General features: G+C 55.9%; 1 protein-coding gene across 2 annotated transcripts in view; it reads right to left on the bottom strand.

Annotated features, from left to right (window-relative positions):
* The window catches only part of LOC140400075 (histone H2B-like), a 264,362-nt gene that overhangs the window by 235,137 nt on the left and 8,794 nt on the right, over positions 1 to 20,431 (bottom strand). The window contains exon 2 of one of the 2 annotated variants that reach the window (XR_011938036.1): positions 19,631 to 19,750. The exons of the other annotated variant lie outside the window; for it this stretch is intronic. The gene's annotated coding sequence lies outside the window, so the exon portion shown is untranslated. Of the gene's footprint in view, positions 1 to 19,630; positions 19,751 to 20,431 lie in introns of those variants that run through there. 2 annotated transcript variants of the gene reach the window in all.

Here is a 20,431-nt window from a genome sequence, read left to right as displayed (position 1 = left end):
CCGGATCGCCTTGCCCAGTCCCCGGAGCTCCCGACCCGACCCCCGACGGCAAGACCCGGCCCAACGCGACCCCCAGAGACCCGCCCAGCGACCCGACCCTGAGAGGCCCGCCCAACAACCCGACCTACCTGGTGATGGAAGAAAGAAAAATCCACGTGGAGGCCCGAACGGGCCCACTTCAAGATCCTACCATAGCAGCACCCAGGGAGGGAACAGACCACGGGACCCAGCCCAACCTGCCTCAGGAAGCCCCTGCCCACGACCCAGGACTCCCGAAATGGCGGAGACCCCGTGCGAGGACCCAAAAGCGCTGCAAGGTATTCCCATGCCCGCAGAAGGCTGGGACCCATCCGGATCGCAAACGTGCCCCCTTGCAACCCCTCTATCTCAACCAGTGCCCGGGACCCTGCCAGACGTGACCCCAGTTACGTAAACAGCGCCCTTGTCCCCGCCAGCACCCTGGACCCCTCCAGCGCCCTGGACCCCGCCAGACACGACCACCTACCTTCCACAAGAACTGACATCTGCCATCGGATCCCAGGATCATCCAGCAGCAGCCGCCGACCGAGGAAGCGAGGGAAACGCGGCGGTCTGCAGGTTAGACTGAAGCAACGCGGTTTCAAGACCCCGCTCCCCAGCATACTCCTGGCAAACGTCCAAGCGATCGAAAACAAGCTGGATGAACTTAACGCCAGACTTACCTCTCAGAGGGAAGTAAGAGACTGCTGTGTGCTGTGTTTCACGGAGACATGGCTCACCCCTGCCTCACCGGACTGTGCCATACAACCTGAAGGCTTCTCAATTCACCTGGTGGACCGCACTGCATCATCAGGCAAAGCGAAGGGTGGAGGGGTTTGCCTCCTCATCAATTTCTCCTGGTGCTTGGATGTGACGACTCTGGCGACCCACTGCTCCCAGACCTGGAATACCTGACCATGAAGTGCCGCCCATATTATCTTCCACGGGAGTTCACTTCAGCCATTATCACAGCGGTCTACATCCCACCCCAGGCAGTAGTGAGGAAGGCGCTGGACGAACTATACACAGTAATAAACAACTACGAAACAGAACACCCGGAGGCCTTGTTCATCGTGGCCGGAGACTTCAACAAGGCCAACCTCAAGAGTGTACTGCCAAAATTTTACCAGCACATCTCCTGTCCCACCAGGGGCGACAACACTCTTGACCACTGCTACTCAAAAATCAAGGGCGCCTACCGTTCCATCCCCCGACCGCACTTTGGGAAATCAGACCATAAGACGGTGCTCCTTCTCCCGGCATACAAGCAGAAACTCAAGCGGGAGAATCCAGCTAAGAAGGTTGTGCAGTGCTGGTCCGAGGAGACAGAAGAGCTCTTAGAGACAGTGGACTGGTCCATATTTAAGAACTCAGTGCCCAACTTAAATGAGTATGCCACCACCGTCACAGACTTCGTCAGCAAATGTGTGGACGACTGCGTGCCAAAGAAAGCAGTACGTGCGTTCCCCAACCGGAAACCATGGCTCAATCGCGAGACTGACTCCCTACTGAAGGACAGATCTGAGGCGTTCAAGGTAGACGACCCTGACCTATACAAGAAATCCTGGTACGACCTCCGCAAAGCCATCCGGAATGCCAAGAGAGAAGATCAAACCAAGGTAAAGTCAGACAGACTCTCGGCGGCTGTGGCAAGGACTAAACAATATAACGGGCTACAAAGCGAAGCCGAACAGTATCTCTGGCAGCAGCGCACCCCTCCCCGATGAACTTAATGCATTCTATGCTCGGTTCGAGCAGGTAACCAACAATCCGCTGGCGAGTGCCCCAGCAGCCCATAATTCACCCATACCCACCATCACAGCTTCCGAAGTCAGATTGGCCTTCCTGAAAGTGAACCCTCGGAAGGCGACGGGCCCAGATGGGATCCCTGGTCGTGCACTCAGAGCCTGCGCGGAGCAGCTGGCAGAGGTATTCACGGACATCTTTAACCTGTCCCTACTCCACTCCGAGGTCCCCACCTGCTTCAAGAAGACCACCATCATACCGGTACCAAAGAAGAACCAGGCAACGTGCCTCAATGACTACCGACCAGTGGCCCTTACTTCAGTCGTAATGAAGTGCTTCAAGAGGTTGATCATGAAGCGCATCACCTCCAGACTCCCAGAACGCCTTGATCCACTGCAATTCGCATACCGCTGCAACCGGTCCACATCAGACACCATTTCCCTGGCCCTACACTCATCCCTAGAGCATCTCAAAAACAAGGACTCCTACATTAGACTCCTATTTATTGACTACAGCTCCGCCTTCAACACCATAATCCCAGCCAAGCTCATATCAAAGCTCCAAAACCGAGGACTTGGCTCCCCATTCTGCAACTGGATACTCGATTTTCTTACCAACAGACCACAATCAGTAAGAATGAACAACAACACCTCCTCCACAATAGTCCTCAACACCGGCACCCCACAAGGCTGCGTACTTAGCACCCTACTCTACTCCCTGTACACACACGACTGCGTGGTAAAACTTGGTTCCAACTCCATCTAAAAGTTTGCTGATGATACGACCATCGTGGGCCGGATCTCGAATAACGATGAGTCCGAATACAGGCGGGAGATAGAGAATCTAGTGGAGTGGTATAGCGACAACAATCTCTCCCTCAATGCCAGCAAAACTAAAGAGCTGGTAATTGACTTCAGGAAGCAAAGTACTGTACACACCCCTGTCAGCATCAACGGGGCCGAGGTGGAGATGGTTAGCAGTTTCAAATTCCTAGGGGTGCACATCTGCAGAAATCTGTCCTGGTCCACCCACGTCGACACTACCACCAAGAAAGCACAACAGCCCCTATACTTCCTCAGGAAACTAAGGAAATTCGGCATGTCCACATTGACTCTTACCAACTTTTACAGATGCACCATAGAAAGCATCCTATCAGGCGGCATCACAGCCTGGTATGGCAACTGCTCGGCCCAGGACCGCAAGAAACTTCAGAGAGTCGTGAACACCGCCCAGTCCATCACATGAACCTGCCTCCCATCCATTGACTCCATCTACACCTCCCGCTGCCTGGGGAAAGCGGGCAGTATAATCAAAGATCCCTCCCACCCGGCTTACTCATTCTTCCAACTTCTTCCATCGGGCAGGAGATACAGAAGTCTGACAACACGCACAAACAGACTCAAAAACAGCTTCTTCCCCACTGTCACCAGACTCCTAAATGACCCTCTTATGGACTGACTTCATTAACACTACACCCTGTATGCTTCATCCGATGCCAGTGCTTATGTAGTTACATTGTATATTGTGTGTTGCCCTATTGTGTATTTTCTTTTATTCCCTTTTCTTCTCATGTACTTAATGATCTGTTGAGCTGCTCGCAGAAAAATACTTTTCACTGTACCTCGGTACAGTGAAAACAAATCCAATCCAATCCAAGAGAGATGGGATGGACAAAGGAGGCAGAAGCCGAGTGGATGCACGCAGAGGAGACCCCCTCAAGGGGACCGTCCCCCGGGCCGTCACCAAGGCGGCTCTCCCAAGAAACACTCCAGCAGCCCAGTGGTGATAGCCACCTCCAGACGTGGAACTAACTACGGCAGCAATTCGGACTGACCAAAATATCCGACAAAGCCCCCATCTGCAATAACCACAGGTTCACACCAGCACTCACCGACGCCACCTTCAAAAGGTGGAGACAGGATGTGGGGGACATTGACAGTCAGGGACCTATACACTGACGGTAGGGTCACAACACTGGAAGAACTGACGCAGAGATTCCAACCAGCTAAAGGCAACAAACTCAGATACCTGCAGCGACAAAACTCCTCAAGGAAGGAGACAAGGACATAACCACGACCACCATGACAGACACTATTGGAAGAGCTACTGGGCGCAGACATCCTAGGCAGAGGGAACTGTAGTGACATGTACGAACAACTGCTAGAGAGGAACGACACCGAACTGGACACGACAAGGAGGAAATGGGAAGACGACTTGGGGTTCAAAATAGGGTGGGGATTCTGGAGCGACGCACTGCACAGGGTCAACTCTCCCTCCGAGGCTCAACCTAACGCAGCTAAAAGTGGTACACAGAGCCCACTTGACCAGAACCCGAATGATCAGGTTCTTCCCAGAGGTGGAGGATAGATGTGAACCCTGCCAAGGAGGCCTGGCCAACCACGCCCACATGTTCTGGTCTTGCCCCAGACTTGCTGGGTACGGGACAGCCTTCTTCGAGGCAATGTCCAAAGTGTTAGGGATGAGAGTGAAGACATGCCCGAAAGTGGCAGTCTCTGGGGTATCAGACCAGCCAGATCTCTTCATGGGGAGGAGGGCGGATGCCTTTACCTCCCTGATCGGCCGCCGTAGAATTTTGCTCGGCTGGCGATCAGCAGCACCACCTAAAACTGCAGACTGGCTTCCCGGCCGATCGGAATTTCTCCAAATGGAGGGGGGGAGGGCACAGGGAGAGGGGAGCTGGACGGGGGGGGGGGGGGGGGGGGGTGGTCAGGGAGAGGGGAGCTGGACAGGGGGGGGGGGTCAGGGAGAGGGGAGCTGGGTGGGGGGGGTCAGGGAGAGGGGAGCTGGGTGGGGGGGGTCAGGGAGAGGGGAGCTGGGCGGGGGGCGGTGTCAGGGAGAGGGGAGCTGGGCGGGGGGGGTGTCAGGGAGAGGGGAGCTGGGCGGGGGGGTGGTCAGGGAGAGGGGAGCTGGGCGGGGGGGTGGTCAGGGAGAAGGGAGCTGGGCGGGGGGGGAGGGTCAGGGAGAGGGGAGCTGGGCGGGGAGGGGGGTGTCAGGGAGAGGGGAGCTGTGTGGGGGGAGGGGAGCTGGGCTGGGCGGGGGGGTTAGGGAGAGGGGAGCTGGACGGGGGGGGGTGGTGTCAGGGAGAGGGGAGCTGGGGGGGGGGAGGGGAGCTGGTGGGGGGGGGAGCTGGGCAGGGGGGTCGGGGGGGGAGCTGGGCAGGGGGGAGCTGGGCAGGGGGGTCAGGGAGAGGGGAGCTGGGTGGGTGGGTGGGGGGGCGGATCAGGGAGAGGGGAGCTGGGCGGGGGGGGTGGCTCAGGGAGAGGGGAGCTGGGCGGGGGGGGGGGTCAGGGAGAGGGGAGCTGGGTGGGGGGGTCAGGGAGAGGGGAGCTGGGCGGGGGGGGTCAGGGAGAGGGGAGCTGGGCGGGGGGGGGTCAGGGAGAGGGAGCTGGGTGGGGGGGGGTCAGGGAGAGGGAAGCTGGGCGGGGGGGGGTCAGGGAGAGGGGAGCTGGGTGGGGGGGTCAGGGAGAGGGGAGCTGAGAGGGGAGCTGGGTGGGGGGGTCAGGGAGAGGGGAGCTGGGCGGGGGGGTCAGGGAGAGGGGAGCTGGTTGGGGGGGGTCAAGAGAGGGGAGCTGGGCGGGGGGGGTCAGGGAGAGGGGAGCTGGGTGGGGGGGGGGGTCAGGGAGAGGGGAGCTGGGTGGGTGGTGGGGGGTCAGGGAGAGGGGAGCTGGGTGGGTGGGGGGTCAGGGAGAGGGGAGCTGGGTGGGTGGGGGGGTCAGGGAGAGGGGAGCTGGGTAGGGGGGTGTCAGGGAGAGGGGAGCTTGGTGGGGAGGGTCAGGGAGAGGGGAGCTGCGCGGGGGGGTCAGGGAGAGGGGTGCTGGGTGGGGGGGGGTCAGGGAGAGGGGAGCTGGGTGGGGGGGGTCAGAGAGAGGGGAGCTGGGTGGGGGGGGTCAGGGAGAGGGGAGCTGGGTGGGGGGGGTCAGGGAGAGGGGAGCTGGGTGGGGGGGGGGGTCAGGGAGAGGGGAGCTGGGTGGGGGGGGTCAGGGAGAGGGGAGCTGTGCGGGGGGGGGCCAGGGAGAGGGGAGCTGGGTGGGTGGGGGGGCGTCGGGGAGAGGGGAGCTGGGCGGGGGGGGGAGGGACAGGGGAGCTGGGTGGGGGGGGGTCAGGGAGAGGGGAGCTGGGCGGGGGGGTCAGGGAGAGGGGAGCTGGGCGGGGGGGTCAGGGAGAGGGGAGCTGGGTGGGGGGGTCAGGGAGAGGGGAGCTGGGTGGGGGGGGGGTCAGTGGGAGGCGAGCTGGGTGGGGGGGGGAATAGGGAGGATTGTTTGCTGAGCCAGATGGCGACAGACTGTTATTAGAGAAAGCGAAGAAGAAGCCTTTGTTTCTGGACAATAAATGAAAACGAACGGCAATTTTTTTATTTTTTGAAAGTGTGAAAACAGAGGGATGTGCGCAACAAGAAAGTGTGGAAACCAGTGGAGCTTCTAAACGATTGGAAGTGGTTCAAGCAGGGGAGTGCATAAATCAAATGAAAATCGCTTATTGTCACAAGTAGGCTTCAAATGCAGTTACTGTGGAAAGCCCCTAGTCGCCACATTCCGGCACAAGCAGGGGGTGTATAAAGCAGGGGGGTTTATCAAGCAAGGGGGGTGTATCAAGCAGGGGGGTGTATCAAGCAGGGGGGTGTATCAAGCAGGGGGGTGTATCAAGCAGGGGGGGTGTACAAAGCAGGGGAGTGTACAAAGCAGGGGAGTGCATAAAGCAGGGGAGTGCGTATAGCAGGGGAGTGCGTAAAGCAGGGGGAAGTGGTGGGGGTGGGATGGTGGTGTGGGGGGGGGGTGTGGGGGTGGGGGGGTGGGGTGGGGGTGTGTGGTGGGGTGTGTGGTGGGGGTGTGGGGTGGGGGTGTGGGGTGGGGGTGTGGGGTGGGGGGGTGGGGTGGGGGGGTGTGGTGGGGTGGGTGTGGAGGGGGGTGTGTGGAGAGGGGGGTGTGGAGGGGGGGTGTGGAGGGGGGTGTGTGGAGGGGGGGGTGTGGAGGGGTGTGTGTGGAGGGGTGTGTGTGGAGGGGGGGCGTGGAAAGCAGGGAAGCGTGTAAAGCAGGGGAGTGTACCAAGCAGGGGAGTGTACCAAGCAGGGGAGTGTACCGAGCAGGGGAGTGTACCGAGCAGGGGGGTGTACCGAGCAGCGGGGTGTATCGAGCAGGGGGGTGTATCGAACAGGGGGGTGTATCGAACAGGGGGGTGCATCAAGCAGGGGGGTGCATCAAGCAGGGGGGTGCATCAAGCAGGGGGGTGCATCAAGCAGGGGGGTGCATCAAGCAGGGGGGTGCATCAAGCAGGGGGGTGCATCAAGCAGGGGGGTGCATCAAGCAGGGGGGAGCATCAAGCAGGGGGGTGCATCAAGCAGGTGGGTGTATAAAGCAGGGGGGGTGTAAAAAGCAGGGGGGGTGTATCAAGCAGGGGGGGTGTATCAAGCAGGGGGGGTGTATCAAGCAGGGGGGGTGTATCAAGCAGGGGGGGTGTATCAAGCAGGGGGGGTGTATCAAGCAGGGGGGGTGTATCAAGCAGGGGGGTGTATCAAGCAGGGGGGTGTATCAAGCAGGGGGGTGTATCAAGCAGGGGGGTGTATCAAGCAGGGGGGTGTATCAAGCAGGGGGGTGTATCAAGCAGGGGGGTGTATCAAGCAGGGGGGTGTATCAAGCAGGGGGGTGTATCAAGCAGGGGGGTGTATCAAGCAGGGGGGTGTATCGAGCAGGGGGGTGTATCAAGCAGGGGGGTGTATCAAGCAGGGCGGTGTATCAAGCAGGGGGGTGTATCAAGCAGGGTGTGTATCAAGCAGGGGGGTGTATCAAGCAGGGGGGTGTATCAAGCAGGGGGGTGTATCAAGCAGGGGGATGTATCAAGCAAGGGGAGTGTATGAAGCAGGGGGGTTGTATGAAGCAGGGGGAGTGTATGAAGCAGGGGGAGTGTATGAAGCAGGGGGAGTGTATGAAGCAGGGGGAGTGTATGAAGCAGGGGGAGTGTATGAAGCAGGGGGAGTGTATGAAGCAGGGGGTGTATGAAGCAGGGGGTGTATGAAGCAGGGGGTGTATGAAGCAGGGGGTGTATGAAGCAGGGGGGGTGTATGAAGCAGGTGGGCGTATGATTAAGGGGGGTGTATAAAGCAGGGGGGTGTAAAAAGCAGGGGGGTGTAAAAAGCAGGGGGGTGTATAAAGCAGGGGAGTGTATGAAGCAGGGGGGTGTATAAAGCAGGGGGGTGTAAAAAGCAGGGGGGTGTATAAAGCAGGGGGGTGTATGAAGCAGGGGGGGTGTATGAAGCAGGTGGGCGTATGATTAAGGGGGGTGTATAAAGCAGGGGGGTGTAAAAAGCAGGGGGGTGTATAAAGCAGGGGAGTGTATAAAGCAGGGGGAGCGTATGAAGCAGGGGGAGCGTATGAAGCAGGGGGAGCGTATGAAGCAGGGGGAGCGTATGAAGCAGGGGGAGCGTATGAAGCAGGGGGAGCGTATGAAGCAGGGGGAGCGTATGAAGCAGGGGAGCGTATGAAGCAGGGGGAGCGTATGAAGCAGGGGGAGCGTATGAAGCAGGGGGGAGTATGAAGCAGGGGGGAGTATGAAGCAGGGGGTGTATGAAGCAGGGGGGTGTATGAAGCAGGGGGATGTATCAAGCAGGGGAGTGTATAAAGCAGGGGGTGCATAAAGCAGGGGGGTGCACAAAGCAGGGGGGTGTATCAAGCAGGGGGGGTGTATCAAGTAGGGGGGGTGTATCAAGCAGGGGGGGAGTATCAAGCAGGGGGCGTGTATCAAGCAGGGGGGGTGTATCAAGCAGGGGGGGTGTATCAAGCAGGGGGGGTGTATCAAGCAGGGGGGGGGTGTATCAAGCAGGGGGGGTGTATCAAGCAGGGGGGTGTATCAAGCAGGGGGGTGTATCAAGCAGGGGGGTGTATCAAGCAGGGGGGTGTATCAAGCAGGGGGGTATCAAGCAGGGGGGTGTATCAAGCAGGGGGGTGTATCAAGCAGGGGGGTGTATCAAGCAGAGGGGTGTATCAAGCAGGGGGGTGTATCAGGCAGGGGCATGTATGAAGCAGGGGGCGTGTATGAAGCAGGGGGCGTGTATGAAGCAGGGGGCGTGTATGAAGCAGGGGGCGTGTATGAAGCAGGGGGAGTGTAAGAATCAGGGGGGGTGTATGAAGCAGGGGGGTGTATGAAGCAGGGGGGTGTATGAAGCAGGGGGGTGTATGAAGCAGGGGGGTGTATAAAGCAGGGGGGTGTATAAAGCAGGGGGGTGTATCAAACAGGGGAGTGTATAAAGCAGGGGAGTGTATAAAGCAGGGGAGTGTATAAAGCAGGGGGGTGTATAAAGCAGGGGGGTGTATAAAGCAGGGGGGGTGTTTAAAGCAGGGGGGGTGTATAAAGCAGGGGGGTGTATAAAGCAGGGGAGTGTGTAAAGCAGGGGGGATGTATAAAGCAGGGGGGTGTATGAAGCAGGGGGAGTGTATGAAGCAGGGGGAGTGTATGAAGCAGAGGGATGTATAAAGCAGGGGAGTGAAAAAAACGCGGAGTGTATAAAGCAGGGGGATGAAAGCAGGGGGTTGTATAAAGCAGGGGAGTGCATAAAGCAGCGGGATGTATCAAACAGCGGGATGTATCAAGCAGGGGGGTGTATAAAGCAGGGGGGTGTATGAAGCAGGGGGGTGTATAAAGCAGGGGGGTGTATAAAGCGGGGGGTGTATAAAGCAGGGGGGTGTATAAAGCAGGGGGGGTACAAAACAGGGGATTGCATAAAACAGGGGATTGCATGAAGCAGGGGATTGCATGAAGCAGGGGGATGCATAAAGCAGGGGACTGTACAAAGCAGGGGAGTGTCTAAAGCAGGAAGACGTATAAAGCAGGGGGATTTGTAAACGAGGGGAGTGTGTAGAGCAGTGGAGTGTGTACAGCAGGGGGGTGTATAAAGCAGGGGGGTGTAAAAAGCAGGGGGGGTGTATCAAGCAGGGGGGGTGTATCAAGCAGGGGGGGTGTATAAAGCAGGGGGGGTGTGTCAAGCAGGGGGGTGTATCAAGCAGGGGGGTGTATCAAGCAGGGGGGTGTATCAAGCAGGGGGGTGTATCAAGCAGGGGGGTGTATCAAGCAGGGGGGTGTATCAAGCAGGGGGGTGTATCAAGCAGGGGGGTGTATCAAGCAGGGGGGTGTGTATCAAGCAGGTGGGTGTATCAAGCAGGGGGGGTGTATCAGGCAGGGGGGTGTAGCAAGCAGGGCATGTATCAAGCAGGGGGATGTATGAAGCAGGGGGGGTGTATGAAGCAGGGGGAGTGTATGAAGCAGGGGGAGTGTATGAAGCAAGGGGAGTGTATGAAGCAGGGGAGTGTATGAAGCAGGGGGGTGTATGAAGCAGGGGAGTGTATGAAGCAGGGGGAGTGTATGAAGCAGGGGGAGTGTATGAAGCAGGGGAGTGTATGAAGCAGGGGGGTGTATAAAGCAGGGGGGTGTATAAAGCAGGGGGGTGTACAAAGCAGGGGGGTGTACAAAGCAGGGGGTGTACAAAGCAGGGGGGTGTACAAAGCAGGGGGGTGTACAAAGCAGGGGGGTGTATAAAGCAGGGTAGTGTTTAAAGCCGGGGGGGGGGAGTGTATGAAGCAGGGGGAGTGTATGAAGCAAGGGGAGTGTATGAAGCAGGGGAGTGTATGAAGCAGGGGGGTGTATCAAGCAGGGGGGTTTATCAAGCAGGGGGGTTTATCAAGCAGGGGGGTGTATCAAGCAGGGGGATGTATCAAGCAGGGGGATGTATCAAGCAGGGGAGTGTATCAAGCAGGGGGTGCATAAAGCAGGGGGGTGTATCAAGCAGGGGGTGCATAAAGGAGGTAGGTGTATAAAGCAGGGGGTGCATAAAGGAGGGGGGTGCATGAAGCAGGGGGGTGCATAAAGCAGGTGAGTGCATAAAGCAGGGGAGTGCATAAAGCAGGGGGGTGTATAAAGCAGGGGGTTGTATAAAGCAGGGGGATGTTTAAAGCAGGGGAGTGTATAAAGCAGGGAGGATGTATAAAGCAGGGGGGGTGTATGAAGCAGGGGGGGTGTATGAAGCAGGGGGAGTGTATGAAGCAGGGGGAGTGTATGAAGCAGGGGGAGTGTATGAAGCAGGGGGATGTATAAAGCAGGGGGATGTATAAAGCAGGGGAGTGAAAAAACCGCAGAGTGTATAAAGCAGTGGGATGAAAGCAGGTGGTTGTATAAAGCAGGGGAGTCTATAAAGCAGGGGAGTGCATAAAGCAGGGGAGTGCATAAAGCAGGAGAGTGCATAAAGCAGGGGGGTGTATAAAGCAGGGGGGTGTATAAAGCAGGGGGATGTTTAAAGCAGGGGAGTGTATAAAGCAGGGGGGTGTACAAAGCAGGGGATGTACAAAGCAGGGGGGTGTATAAAGCAGGGGGGTGTATAAAGCAGGGGGGTGTATAAAGCAGGGGGGGTATAAAGCAGGGGGGGGTATAAAGCAGGGGGGTGTATAAAGCAGGGGGGTGTATGAAGCAGCGGGGTGTATAAAGCAGCGGGGTGTATAAAGCAGGGGAGTGTGTAAAGCAGGGGAGTGTGTAAAGCAGGGGGGATGTATAAAGCAGGGGGGTGTATGAAGCAGGGGGAGTGTATGAAGCAGAGGGATGTATAAAGCAGGGGAGTGAAAAAACCGCGGAGTGTATAAAGCAGGGGGATGAAAGCAAGGGGGTGTATAAAGCAGGGGAGTGCATAAAGCAGCGGGATGTATAAAGCAGGGGGGTGTATAAAGCAGGGGATTGTATAAAGCAGGGGAGTGTATAAAGCAGGGGAGTGTATGAAGCAGGGGGGTGTATGAAGCAGGGGGGTGTATAAAACAGGGGAATGCATAAAGCAGGGGACTGTACAAAGCAGGGGAGTGTCTAAAGCAGGAAGACGTATAAAGCAGGGGGATTTGTAAACGAGGGGAGTGTGTAAAGCAGTGGAGTGTGTAAAGCAGGGGGTATAAAAAGCAGGGGGGTGTAAAAAGCAGGGGGGTGTAAAACGCAGGGGGGTGTAAAACGCAGGGGGGTGTAAAAAGCAGGGGGGTGTACAAAGCAGGGGGGTGTACAAAGCAGGGGGGTGTACAAAGCAGGGGGGTGTACAAAGCAGGGGGGGGTACAAAGCAGGAGGGTGTACAAAGCAGGGGGGTGTACAAAGCAGGGGGGTGTACAAAGCAGGGGGGTGTACAAAGCAGGGGGGTGTACAAAGCAGGGGGGTGTACAAAGCAGGGGGGTGTACAAAGCAGGGGGGTGTACAAAGCAGGGGGGTGTACAAAACAGGGGGGTGTACAAAACAGGGGATTGCATGATGCAGGGGGATGCATAAAGCAGGAGACTGTACAAAGCAGGGGAGTGTCTAAAGCAGGGGGGTGTAAAAAGCAGGGGGGTGTAAAAAGCAGGGGGTGTATCAAGCAGGGGGGTGTATCAAGCAGGGGGTTGTATCAAGCAGGGGGGTGTATCAAGCAGGGGGGGTGTATCAAGCAGGGGGTGTGTATCAAGCAGGGGGTGTGTATCAAGCAGGGGGGGTGGATCAAGCAGGGGGGTGGATCAAGCAGGGGGGTGGATCAAGCAGGGGGGTGTATCAAGCAGGGGGGTGTATCATGCAGGGGGGTGTATCAAGCAGGGGGGTTTATCAAGCAGGGGGGTTTATCAAGCAGGGGGGTGTATCAAGCAGGGGGATGTATCAAGCAGGGGGGTGTATCAAGCAGGGGGATGTATCAAGCAGGGGGATGTATCAAGCAGGGGGATGTATCAAGCAGGGGAGTGTATCAAGCAGGGGGTGCATAAAGCAGGTAGGTGTATAAAGCAGTGGGTGCATAAACGAGGGGGGTGCATGAAGCAGGGGGGTGCATAAAGCAGGGGAGTGCATAAAGCAGGGGAGTGCATAAAGCAGGGGAGTGCATAAAGCAGGGGGGTGTATAAAGCAGGGGGTTGTATAAAGCAGGGGGATGTTTAAAGCAGGGGAGTGTATAAAGCAGGGAGGATGTATAAAGCAGGGGGGGTGTATGAAGCAGGGGGAGTGTATGAAGCAGGGGGAGTGTATGAAGCAGGGGGATGTATAAAGCAGGGGGATGTATAAAGCAGGGGAGTGAAAAAACCGCAGAGTGTATAAAGCAGTGGGATGAAAGCAGGTGGTTGTATAAAGCAGGGGAGTCTATAAAGCAGGGGAGTGCATAAAGCAGGGGAGTGCATAAAGCAGGGGAGTGCATAAAGCAGGGGAGTGCATAAAGCAGGAGAGTGCATAAAGCAGGGGGGTGCATAAAGCAGGGGAGTGTATAAAGCAGGGGGGTGTACAAAGCAGGGGATGTACAAAGCAGGGGGGTGTATAAAGCAGGGGGGTGTATAAAGCAGGGGGGTGTATAAAGCAGGGGGGTGTATAAAGCAGGGGGGGGTATAAAGCAGGGGGGGGTATAAAGCAGGGGGGTGTATGAAGCAGCGGGGTGTATAAAGCAGCGGGGTGTATAAAGCAGGGGAGTGTGTAAAGCAGGGGAGTGTGTAAAGCAGTGGGGATGTATAAAGCAGGGGGGTGTATGAAGCAGGGGGGTGTATGAAGCAGAGGGATGTATAAAGCAGGGGAGTGAAAAAACCGCGGAGTGTATAAAGCAGGGGGATGAAAGCAAGGGGGTGTATAAAGCAGGGGAGTGCATAAAGCAGCGGGATGTATAAAGCAGGGGGATGTATAAAGCAGGGGATTGTATAAAGCAGGGGAGTGTATAAAGCAGGGGAGTGTATGAAGCAGGGGGGTGTATGAAGCAGGGGGGTGTATAAAACAGGGGAATGCATAAAGCAGGGGACTGTACAAAGCAGGGGAGTGTCTAAAGCAGGAAGACGTTTAAAGCAGGGGGATTTGTAAACGAGGGGAGTGTGTAAAGCAGTGGAGTGTGTAAAGCAGGGGGTATAAAAAGCAGGGGGGTGTAAAAAGCAGGGGGGTGTAAAACGCAGGGGGGTGTAAAACGCAGGGGGGTGTAAAAAGCAGGGGGATGTACAAAGCAGGGGGGGGTACAAAGCAGGGGGGGGTTACAAAGCAGGGGGGGGTACAAAGCAGGGGGGGTACAAAGCAGGGGGGTGTACAAAGCAGGGGGGTGTACAAAGCAGGGGGGTGTACAAAGCAGGGGGGTGTACGAAGCAGGGGGGTGTACGAAGCAGGGGGGTGTACGAAGCAGGGGGGTGTACGAAGCAGGGGGTGTACGAAGCAGGGGGGTGTACAAAGCAGGGGGGTGTACAAAGCAGGGGGGTGTACAAAGCAGGGGGGTGTACAAAGCAGGGGGGTGTACAAAGCAGGGGGGTGTACAAAGCAGGGGGGTGTACAAAGCAGGGGGGTGTACAAAGCAGGGGGGTGTACAAAGCAGGGGGGTGTACAAAGCAGGGGGGTGTACAAAGCAGGGGGGTGTACAAAGCAGGGGGGTGTACAAAGCAGGGGGGTGTATAAAACAGGGGATTGCATGATGCAGGGGGATGCATAAAGCAGGAGACTGTACAAAGCAGGGGAGTGTCTAAAGCAGGGGGGTGTAAAAAGCAGGGGGGTGTAAAAAGCAGGGGGGTGTAAAAAGCAGGGGGGTGTAAAAAGCAGGGGGTGTATCAAGCAGGGGGGTGTATCAAGCAGGGGGGTGTATCAAGCAGGGGGGTGTATCAAGCAGGGGGGTGTATCAAGCAGGGGGGGTGTATCAAGCAGGGGGGGTGTATCAAGCAGGGGGGGTGTATCAAGCAGGGGGGGTGTATCAAGCAGGGGGGGGTGTATCAAGCAGGGGGGGTGTATCAAGCAGGGGGGGAGTATCAAGCAGGGGGGGTGTATCAAGCAGGGGGGGGTGTATCAAGCAGGGGGGGGTGTATCAAGCAGGGGGGGGTGTATCAAGCAGGGGGGGTGTATCAAGCAGGGGGGGGTGTATCAAGCAGGGGGGGTGTATCAAGCAGGGGGGGGGTGTATCAAGCAGGGGGGGGTGTATCAAGCAGGGGGGGGTGTATCAAGCAGGGGTTGTATCAAGCAGGGGGGTGTATCAAGCAGGGGGGTGTATCAAGCAGGGGGGTGTATCAAGCAGGGGGGTGTATCAAGCAGGGGGGGTGTATCAAGCAGGGGGGGTGTATCAAGCAGGGGGGGTGTATCAAGCAGGGGGGTGTATCAAGCAGGGGGGGGTGTATCAAGCAGGGGGGTGTATCAAGCAGGGGGGGGTGTATCAAGCAGGGGGGGTGTATCAAGCAGGGGGGGGTGTATCAAGCAGGGGGGGTGTATCAAGCAGGGGTGGTGTATCAAGCAGGGGGGGGTGTATCAAGCAGGGGGGGGGGTGTATCAAGCAGGGGGGGGTGTATCAAGCAGGGCTTGTATCAAGCAGGGGTTGTATCAAGCAGGGGGGTGTATCAAGCAGGGGGGTGTATCAAGCAGGGGGGTGTATCAAGCAGGGGGGTGTATCAAGCAGGGGGATGTATGAAGCAGGGGGATGTATGAAGCAGGGGGAGTATGAAGCAGGGGGGTGTATAAAGCAGGGGGGTGTATCAAGCAGGGGGGTGTATCAAGCAGGGGGGTGTATCAAGCAGGGGGGTGTATCAAGCAGGGGGGTGTATCAAGCAGGGGGGTGTATCAAGCAGGGGGGTGTATCAAGCAGGGGGGTGTATCAAGCAGGGGGGTGTATCAAGCAGGGGGGTGTATCAAGCAGGGGGGTGTATCAAGCAGGGGGGTGTATCAAGCAGGGGGGTGTATCAAGCAGGGGGGTGTATCAAGCAGGGGGGTGTATCAAGCAGGGGGGTGTATCAAGCAGGGGGGTGTATCAAGCAGAGGGGTGTATCAAGCAGAGGGGTGCATCAAGCAGAGGGGTGCATCAAGCAGGGGGGGTGCATCAAGCAGGGGGGGTGCATCAAGCAGGGGGGTGTATCAAGCAGGGGGGTGTATCAAGCAGGGGGGGTGTATCAAGCAGGGGGGGTGTATCAAGCAGGGGGGGTGTATCAAGCAGGGGGGATGTATGAAGCAGGGGGATGTATGAAGCAGGGGGTGTATGAAGCAGGGGGGTGTATGAAGCAGGGGGGTGTATGAAGCAGGGGGGTGTATCAAGCAGGGGGGTGTATCAAGCAGGGGGGTGTATCAAGCAGGGGGGTGTATCAAGCAGGGGGGTGTATCAAGCAGGGGGGTGTATCAAGCAGGGGGGTGTATCAAGCAGGGGGGTGTATCAAGCAGGGGGGTGTATCAAGCAGGGGAGTGTATCAAGCAGGGGAGTGTATCAAGCAAGGGGGTGTATAAAGCAGGGAGGTGTATCAAGCAGGGGGGTGTATGAAGCAGGGGGGTGTATAAAGCAGGGGGGATGTATAAAGCAGGGGCGGTGTATGAAGCAGGGGGAGTGTATGAAGCAGGGCGATGTATAAAGCAGGGGAGTGTATCAAGCAAGGGGGTGTATAAAGCAGGGAGGTGTATAAAGCAGGGGGGTGTATGAAGCAGGGGGGTGTAAAGCAGGGGGGTGTAAAGCAGGGCGATGTATAAAGCAGGGGGGTGTATAAAGCAGGGGGGAGTATCAAGCAGGGGGGTGCATGAAGCAGGGGGGTGTATAAAGCAGGGGGGTGTATAAAGCAGGGGGGTGTATAAAGCAGGGGGGGTGTATAAAGCAGGGGGGTGTATAAAGCAGGGGGGGTGTATAAAGCAGGGGGGTGTATAAAACAGGGGATTGCATGAAGCAGGGGGATGCATAAAGCAGGGGACTGTACAAAGCAGGGGAGTGTCTAAAGCAGGAAGACGTATAAAGCAGGGGGATTTGTAAACGAGGGGAGTGTGTAGAGCAGTGGAGTGTGTAAAGCAGGGGGTGCATAAAGGAGGGGCGTGTATAAAGCAGGGGGTGCATAAAGGAGGGGGGTGTATAAACAGGGGGGTGCATAAAGCAGGGGGGTGTATAAAGCAGGGGGGGGTGTAATGCAGGGGGGTGTATAAAGCAGGGGGGTGTATAAAGCAGGGGGGTGTATAAAGCAGGGGGGTGTATAAAGCAGGGGGGTGTATAAAGCAGGGGGGGTGTATAAAGCAGGGGGGTGTATAAAGCAGGGGGGGTGTATAAAGCAGGGGGGTGTATAAAACAGGGGATTGCATGAAGCAGGGGGATGCATAAAGCAGGGGACTGTACAAAGCAGGGGAGTGTCTAAAGCAGGAAGACGTATAAAGCAGGGGGATTTGTAAACGAGGGGAGTGTGTAGAGCAGTGGAGTGTGTAAAGCAGGGGGTGCATAAAGGAGGGGCGTGTATAAAGCAGGGGGTGCATAAAGGAGGGGGGTGTATAAACAGGGGGGTGCATAAAGCAGGGGGGTGTATAAAGCAGGGGGGGGTGTAATGCAGGGGGGTGTATAAAGCAGGGGGGTGTATAAAGCAGGGGGGTGTATAAAGCAGGGGGGTGTATTAAGCAGGGGAGTGTATAAAGCAGGGGGGGTGTATTAAGCAGGGGGGTGTATAAAGCAGGGGGAGTGTATGAAGCAGGGTGATTTATAAAGCAGGGGAGTGCATAAAGCAGGGGGATGTATCAAACAGCGGGATGTATAAAGCAGGGGGGTGTATTAAGCAGAGGAGTGTATAAAGCAGGGGGGTGTATAAAGCAGGGGGGATATATAAAGCAGGGGGGATGTATAAAGCAGGGGGGATGTATAAAGCAGGGGCGGTGTATGAAGCAGGGGGAGTGTACGAAGCAAGGCGATGTATAAAGCAAGGGGGTGTAAAGCAGGGCGATGTATGAAGCAGGGGAGTGTCTAAAGCAGGGGAGTGTCTAAAGCAGGGGGGTGTATGAAGCAGGGGGGTGTATGAAGCAGGGGGGTGTATGAAGCAGGGGGGTGTATGAAGCAGGGGGGTGTATAAAGCAGGGGGGTGAATGAAGCAGGGGGAGTGTATGAAGCAGGGGGATGTATAAAGCAGGGGAGTGAAAAAACCGCAGAGTGTATAAAGCAGGGGGATGAAAGCAGGTGGTTGTATAAAGCAGGGGAGTCTATAAAGCAGGGGAGTGTATAAAGCAGGGGGGTGTATAAAGCAGGGGCTGTATTAAGCAGGGGGTGTATAAAGCAGGGGAGTGCATAAAGAAGGGGGATGTATCAAACAGCGGGATGTATAAAGCAGGGGGGTGTATAAAGCAAGGGGTGTATAAAGCAGGGGGTGTATAAAGCAGGGGAGTGTATAAAGCAGGGGAGTGCATAAAGCAGGGGAGTGCATAAAGCAGGGGGGTGTATAAAGCAGGGGGGTGTATAAAGCAGGGGAGTATCTAAAGCAGGGGCGTGTCTAAAGCAGGGGGGTGTCTAAAGCAGGGGGGTGTCTAAAGCAGGGGGGTGTCTGAAGCAGGGGGGTGTCTGAAGCAGGGGGGTGTCTGAAGCAGGGGGGTGTCTGAAGCAGGGGGGTGTCTGAAGCAGGGGGGTGTCTGAAGCAGGGGGGGTGTCTGAAGCAGGGGGGGTGTCTGAAGCAGGGGGGGTGTCTGAAGCAGGGGGGGTGTCTGAAGCAGGGGGGTGTATGAAGCAGGGGGGTGTATAAAGCAGGGGGGTGTATAAAGCAGGGGGGTGTATAAAGCAGGGGGGTGTATAAAGCAGGGGGGTGTATAAAGCAGGGGGGTGTATAAAGCAGGGGGGTGTATAAAGCAGGGGGGTGTATAAAGCAGGGGGGTGTATAAAGCAGGGGGGTGTATAAAGCAGGGGGGTGTATAAAGCAGGGGGGTGTATAAAGCAGGGGGTGTATAAAGCAGGGGGGTGTATAAAGCAGGGGGGTGTATAAAGCAGGGGGGTGTATAAAGCAGGGGGGTGTATAAAGCAGGGGGGTGTATAAAGCAGGGGGGTGTATAAAGCAGGGGGGTGTATAAAGCAGGGGGGTGTATAAAGCAGGGGGGTGTATAAAGCAGGGGGGCGTATAAAGCAGGGGGGCGTATAAAGCAGGGGACTGTACAAAGCAGGGGAGTGTCTAAAGCAGGAAGACGTATAAAGCAGGGGGATTTGTAAACAAGGGGAGTGTGTAGAGCAGTGGAGTGTATCAAGCAGGGGGGTGTATCAAGCAGGGGGGTGTATCAAGCAGGGGGGTGTATCAAGCAGGGGAGGGCATAAAGCAGGGGGATGTATAAAGCAGGGGAGTGTGTAAAGCAGGGGGGTGTATAAAGCCGGGGAGTGTATAAAGCAAGGGGAAGTATAAAGCATGGGGGTGTACAAACCAGGGGTGTGCATAAACAGGTGAGTGTATGGAACCAGGGGAGGATGCACAACAGGAGTGTGTGTAAAATGAGGAGTGTGTACAGCAGTTGAGTGTTCAAACCAGATGAGTGAGAAACCAGGAGAGCATGTAAACCAGGGGAGTGTGTGAAACTAGCGTGGTGTACACCATGGGATTGTGTAAATCAGGGGATTGCTTCACAGTGCCAGGTTCCAAGGTTTGATTCCCGCTTGGGTCGCTGCCTGTGCAGAGTCTGCACGTTTTCCCTGTGACTGTGTGGGTTTCCTCCGGATGCTCCGGTTTCCTCCCACAAGTCCCGAAAGACATGCTTGTTATGTGAATTGGACACTCCCCTAATATTTTGTTTTCTGACTTGTCTCAGTAGAAACTTACGAATAATTCTGTATTTTTAAATCAGCTGTACTATCTGACTTTTTACTTGCACCAAAGGTTCACAACTTGTGAGGTTAAAGTGCTTCTGACACATTTTAATCCAACAAAGTTACAAAAAAGGGCAAATGGATACTTACACATTGCTGAATCTGTACCTAATTAATTCTAGACTGATTACTTTACGAAAAGCTATTATCACAACAAGTTGATCCAACGTTCCATGATATGGCGGGGGGGGCGAATTCTGGAAAATGATCCCACCTGCCCTCTCGTGTATCACTGTTGGATTGGACATGTTTATCTGGGACTTGAGGTCAATGTGAGTGTGACTGCTTCTGTTCTCTGTGACGGTGGAGTTGATGATGTGTCTGTGTCTCTGCAATGTTGGATTAATATTGTACTTACTGTCAGTTAGAAGGAGACGGCGACACATACATTTTGCTGAGGAATCATCATCTTGTTCTTGGAACTCATTTCTTCATCTGTTGAACTAGGGGGAAGAAAGCATATCTCTTGTAAATCAGGGTCAGATGAGGCCAATGATAGATCAATCTATTCTTTCAACTGATAATCACAGAATTTATAGGGCAAAAGGAGGCCATTCGGTCCATCGAGCCCATCTTTGTAAAGAGCGTTCCACGCCTCCACCCTTACCCAGTAACCCCACCTAACCATGTGAAATGAAATGAAAATCGCTTCTTGTCACAAGTCGGCTTCAAATGAAGTTACTGTGAAAAGCCCCAAGTCGCCACATTCACGTTGCTGAGGAATCATCATCTTGGAACTCATCTCTTCATCTGTTGAACTGGGCGGAAGATAACATATCTCTTGTAAATCAGGATCAGATTAGGCCAATGATAGATCAATCTATTATTTCAATTGATAATCAGTAAAATAAAGAAAATACTCTCCAAATCCTAACCCAGAATCAGACAAATAAGCCAGGCCCAGAAAGAGCTCTCCCTTCCCCCCCCGCTCACTCCAAGTCCCGGAACATGATCGTGCTCCGCTGCGCCTCTTGCAAACAGCCCCCGATTCTCCCTGAACTCCCCCCGAATCTGTAATGATCTCTGAGCCTCTTTGCTCACACGCCCAGATGGATGTGCTGCTGCAATGAGAACGCTGTTCCTGGGCTGGAGGGGCTGCACATGCGCTCTCACCCTCAGTGACG

This window comes from Scyliorhinus torazame, chromosome 24 (genome assembly GCF_047496885.1).
Source record: "Scyliorhinus torazame isolate Kashiwa2021f chromosome 24, sScyTor2.1, whole genome shotgun sequence".
Lineage (NCBI taxonomy): Eukaryota > Metazoa > Chordata > Chondrichthyes > Carcharhiniformes > Scyliorhinidae > Scyliorhinus > Scyliorhinus torazame.
The sequence above is the reverse complement of the archived record's forward strand: the minus strand, read 5'-3'. Positions and strand labels throughout refer to the sequence as shown.